The sequence below is a fragment of the Tenrec ecaudatus genome, chromosome X (assembly GCF_050624435.1).
Source record: "Tenrec ecaudatus isolate mTenEca1 chromosome X, mTenEca1.hap1, whole genome shotgun sequence".
NCBI classification, from domain to species: Eukaryota; Metazoa; Chordata; class Mammalia; order Afrosoricida; family Tenrecidae; genus Tenrec; species Tenrec ecaudatus.
In genome coordinates this window covers 138,833,109-138,838,994 of record NC_134548.1, presented here as the reverse complement: position 1 = coordinate 138,838,994, position 5,886 = coordinate 138,833,109, and the positions used below count along the sequence as shown (strand labels likewise).

At 34.8% G+C, this 5,886-nt stretch overlaps 1 pseudogene; it reads left to right on the top strand.

Moving 5' to 3' along the window:
• The first annotated feature begins 306 nt into the window (after positions 1 to 306).
• LOC142435337 (small nucleolar RNA SNORA31) lies at positions 307 to 418 on the top strand (annotated as a pseudogene).
• Positions 419 to 5,886: the final 5,468 nt, after the last annotated feature.

Below are 5,886 nucleotides of genomic sequence, written 5' to 3'. Positions count from 1 at the left end.
CCAGTATTCTAGTATAGTCCATTTTGAATTTTTGCTAATTTTTAAATAGCTTTTGCTTTTTATTGAAGTTTTGCAATGTAATATTTTGTCATTGTTGCTGGCTCTCCACCTAGTTTGTCTTTATTTTGTTTGTTTCAGTATAGAGAAGTTAGGATGGGTCGAATTTATGAATACTGGTGGCACCAAAGAAGAGGAGGAGGAGAGGACGTAAGGTGTCAATAGCAACTAATAAAAAATTATAATTCATCAAGGGGTCAGGAGGGTGTGATGCGGGAGGGAAGGTACACAGAGGAGCTGACAGCAAGCACTCAAACAGAATGTAAATTTGTAAGTTTGCACTAGGATGAGAAAGAATACAATGTCCTGTGCTCTCTGTCTGTCTTTGTGGCAGGTCCAGATTGAATAAGGGATTACATAGAAAAAGAAAAAAAAAAGAATGTAAATATTTAGAAAATAATGAAGGCAGCATATGTACAAATGTGCTTGATAAAATTGATTTATCGATCATTATAAGAGCTATAAGAGTCCCCAATAAATTCATCTTAAAAAATAAAAAGAAGGAAGAAAGAAAACCTTCCAAAGTTAATTGTAGGGATAATTGCACAACTTTTCTCTAAATGACTGAACTATGTAATTATATGGCATTGCTAATTATGTCTCAATTAAATGATTGAAAAAGTAGATTTGGCATATTGAACACATAAAAAAAGACCAGATGAGCTATAGGATCATATCATGGGAATCTTGCATGAGGAAAGCAAAAGGTCCTTAAAAAGATATCACAGAAACAAAAAGCAAAATGGATGTCACTAAAGACTGATAATTGCTATTAAACATAATCTAGCTAAAGCAAATGAGATAAACAAAGGGAGCTGAACAAAGCATTTCAAATGGAGACTCAAGAAAGCAAAATAATATAATATATTGGAATTCACAAAGACCTGTAATTATAAAACCAATATATGCGTGGTATTTTTCAAACTTAAAAAAGAATTTGAAGAAAAATTCACCCCCTGCGTTGCCTTATTAAATGATCACATAGGCAAGATATTGAATTACAAAGGAAACACCAAGAGAAGATGGCAGTATGTTACATGCTTAATCGACGCTTAGTCTTTTCATCAGATGGGAAATGGGGTTGTAGGAAGAACTTCAACTTACCCAAGAAGACATTGATGAAGAACAGAATATGAGTTGAGGTGTTTCAACAGATGAATGCAACCTTAGAAATACTGTCATCTCTGCCAAGAAATATGAAAGACATTTTCTAACCAAATGGAAGATATACCTACCTGTGCCTTTCCAAAGAAGTGTGACCCAAGAAAATGGAGCAACTATTGAGCAATATAGATCATACAGAAGTAAAGTTTTGCTGATGATAATTAAAAAGTGGCAGCAGAAGTATATTAACAGGTAACTGCCAGAAATTCAAGCCAGTTTCAGAAAAAGACTTAGAACAAAGGATATCATCAGTATTTTCAGATGAATCTTGGCTTAAAGCACAGAATACCAGAAAGATTTGTTTCTGTGTTTTATTGAGTATGCAATATCATTCAAATTGGCAAATCATAACAAACTATGGAAATTGCAACAACAACAAAAAAAGGGAAATCCAGAACTCTTCATTGAGCTCAGGAAGAAACTGCAGATATTGAGAGGCAGTGGTCCCAACCAAACGAGGGGCTACTGAAAGGGTTGAAGTGAGGAAAGTTGTGCTGCAGGGTCGTATCCTTTCACCATATGTATTCATTATGTATGTTGAGCAAGTAAACCGAGAACTTGGATCATATGAAGAAGAATGTGGCATCATGACTCAAGAACTGTTCATTAATAGCCTAAAATATGCAGATGATATAAATGTACTTGCTGGATGTGAAGAGGATTTGAAGGACTTACTGATAAAGAGCAAAATCCACAAAGATTCCAGACTTCAGTATGGATTTCAATTCAACATTATGGATTACAGTTCGAACAGTTCAATATGAAGGCAAACAATTATCTTCACAACTGGAACAAGAGGCATTATCCTAATCAATGGCCAGATGATTGACGTTGTCAAGCAGTTTATTTTACACAGTCACCAGACATGGAAGTAACAATCAGTATATGTAAGAACATATTGTATTGGGTTAATGTGCTGTACACAACGTACTGAGAGTGTTAAAACAAACAAATAAGCAAGGTGTTATTTTCAACATTTAAGTGTGCTTGACCATACTATCTTCAGCCTCTTCGCATGCATCTAAGAGCTGGACAATTACAAAATAAGTCTGAGAAAGAATTCATGACTTTTAACTATAATTTTGGTGAATAATCTGTCCCATGATCTGTCCAAGGAATAAACCTGTCTTGGAGGAAGAACAGCTATACTACCTCTTAGAAGCAAGGATGATACTGGGTTCATGTACTTCAAGCATGTGGTCTGGAAGGAAGACTTGCTGTGGAAAACATCGTGCTTAGTAAAGCAGAGGTTCTGGGAAAAGAGGAAGGCCAGCATGAGGCGCATTGATACAGTGGCTGCAGCAATGGGCTTTGTCAAACGTAGCTACAGTTTTGAGGATGATGCAGGGCAAGTAGTATTTCCTTGGTTGTACATAGGGTTGCTATGAATCACAATCAACTGGATGGCACCTATCATAACAGTTGGAGTGAACCTTTCTTTACTTCATATAAAATGGCCTTTGATTTACCAATGTCTTGGTATTCACTTTTGGCAGCTGCTTCTGAAATATAGCACTTCACTTCCCTGACTATCTCTTTGTGGTCTGATGTAAAGTTAATTGCCCAGATGCCCTGAATGAAAAAAAGAAATCAAAAACACTGTTTTCAAGCTATTCAGTTCCAACTTTCCTGCTGGTATTTCTCCCTTGGATGTTGTCAAAATTTTGGGCCTCTAGTTTCCTCCATTGCCAGCAGAACAACTATCAGCAACAATGAGAACTCATTTCATGAAAACATTCTTATTACAAGTGAAGTTGAAAAAAACTCTAAGTGAGCACAGAAGTTTCTCCATAGAACACTTAAACAGGGTGTAATACTCAACTTGTCCTGTTTCTAGCATATCTTCTTTTTTCACTATGGGATATTTTGAAACAAAAATTTGGAATGATTTAAGTTGAAATATATTCTTCATACTTAATAACCCCTGATTATTTGATTGATATGAATACCCATAATTAATTTTGTAAATTTTCCTTGTGTAAATAGCTAATTAAAGTATTAAACTACCTTCAAATGTTACCTAGAATTAAATAATAATTCTTATGCTGAATAAAGGATTAGAAAACAAAGGTAGGAAGGTTCAGGTCAAGCGGTTTAGTGATTTCAAATTTCAGAGTAATAACAAATACATTTTGTATCCAAAGAATCGTGCTGTAGTAAAAATCTCTCCTGCAGATGTTATGTAAGAAAGGAAGCGTCTCTGAAACAGTAAGTTTAAGTGAACTGATTACAGGACCTAACACTGCAAATGAAAGTGAAGAAGTCATGACATGCCTGTTGAAAGAGTGCAGAGTCAAGAGACAGAAACAGTTTTCTAGCCTCAGGACACCATCAGCCCAAGAGCATCTATATTAGTGCTTTATTTCCTCCCCCTTTTAGTATCCCCACTAGTGGCTTCACAGTTACCTATCAAGTTCTGAGATTACACTTTTCAAATCATGAGCAGCTTGGATGACATTTAGATGGTAGGCCAAAGTTTTCTCTGTCCAGTTTATTGGCACAAATGAATTAAGTCTCATAATGAGCTCAGTTGAGTTTCTAACTTACCTCTTGTGTTACAAAAGGAATTACATCACATATAATGCCATAATAACTTGAAGACTATAAAGTTGATTCATAAAATTACCATTTCTATTTCTTCAATAATGCTTTGAACAGTAATTAAACCTAATAAATTCCCAATATAAAATATTAATTTCATTTAAGAAGTGAGAAGATCAGTGGTAATCCTTTACACAAAACCACCAAGAAATTTAGGGAAAATTATTTTACTCTCTGAGTATTTTTAAATTTAGTGATGAATGTCATATGGAATGGAACAATTAGAATAATATTTACTCAACAAAATGTTATTGGTTTTAAGTTGTCCATTTTCCTCCAAGACTCCATTTCTCTCACTTTGAAGAAATAGTGTCCACATTAACAAGATCTAATTTCTTTTTCAAAGATGACCTGTGATTTACAAAATTCAAGTCAGTTGATATTAGATGGAAAATCTGAGGTATGAAAACTACCCTGGAGCCAGTTGAGATATAAATGTACATCCTTTTACTACTCGGAGTTCCACTGTAGTTAGCCCCACCCTTTAAAGTGCTCACAGTAGAAAATATGATGACCCAAATAATATTCTCCAAAAGGTACTATTTTTCATAAGGTTTTAAGAAAATTAAAAATGTATGATATTGAGAGTTTCTTATATCTTGCACTTTGAATCCCTCTATTGTTTAATTCTAAAGACATACATATTTGAATAGTCACAAGGAATTCCATTCAAAATAATTCTAAATGTTTAAGCCCTGTAAATGAGAACACACAGTACAAATATTCATTTTTCTTTTTATTTCTAATCTTTCAATAAGAGATTAGGAGAAGAAGCCCTGGTGTAGTGGTTACCTGTCAGGCTGAAATCCTTATGGATGACAGTTGAAAACCACCACCAGCTCTGTGGGAGAAAGACTGAACTTTCTACTGCCATCCCAAGGGTCACTATGAGTCAGCTTTGACATGATGGCAGTTAGAGTAGGAGACAATATAAAAGGATCTGCAGTTTCCATTGAGCCAAGACTTAGAGAACCCTAAAACTGTGACAGTACCCCTGGAGGTGCAGTGTTGGACAGGTAACTGCAAGGTCAGCAGTTTGAACCCACAGCGAATCTGTGAGAGATAGCCAGGCTTTCAATTCCTGTAATAAGTTACAGTCTCAGAAATCTCTAAGGGCAGTTCCAGCTTTTCATGTTAGTTGGAATCAACTCAATGGCAATGAGTTTTTTGTTTTATAAGTTGTGACATTAGAATTTGAAATTCTCTTTGTCCATCATAAGTACCTTATAATGTGTTTTGGAGTTTATCCTTTGTTTATTTTGTCTTTGTTTACTCAGTTCTCTCCTCAATAAAGGTATAGTGGAAGTTATAATTTAATATTACAACATTTATTGTCAGACATTCAACTAGGTTCTGGAACAAATGCATTGTTCTAGACCAGTGGTTCTCAACCTTCCTGATGCCGTGATACTTTCATACAGTTCATCAGGTTGTAAAAATCACCCCATAAAATCGTTTTCATTGCTACTTCCTAACCATAATTTTGCTACTCTTATGAATCGGGCAACCCCTGTGAAAGGGTCGTTCGACACCCAAAGGAGTTCTAGATAATGACCAAGTGGTATCAATATAGTGAAGACATGATCACTGCCTTCCCACACTCCAAGCACACACTAAACGCATATTAACCATATGCATAAAGACATGCATAAAGATTACCATGGTAAACTGTAGAGAAGACGCAGCAAACATTTGACTTTGACCAAATTTAACAACATTGTTTAGTTCTTTAGTTTCATTTTTAGAAATAAACAGAATACTTAGCTTGTAATTTCTCTGACTTTCTCAATGACTTTAATCTTTATTTATTTTTGATACAAATGTAATCATTCATATGGATTAAACATGTCAGACACTAGATTCCTTGTATTATATTCTTACAAGCGATTTACTTATAGAAGATGTTACCAATAATCAGCATAACATGAAGTGCCACCATAAGAAGCACATTTACCAATGACAGTTCTTATTCCCAAAAAATGACATCACCAGATCAGTTAATTCCAGAACAGTGGACTATTTTCAATTAGAATTAATATCATTCACTTTATTTCCAATTTTCCT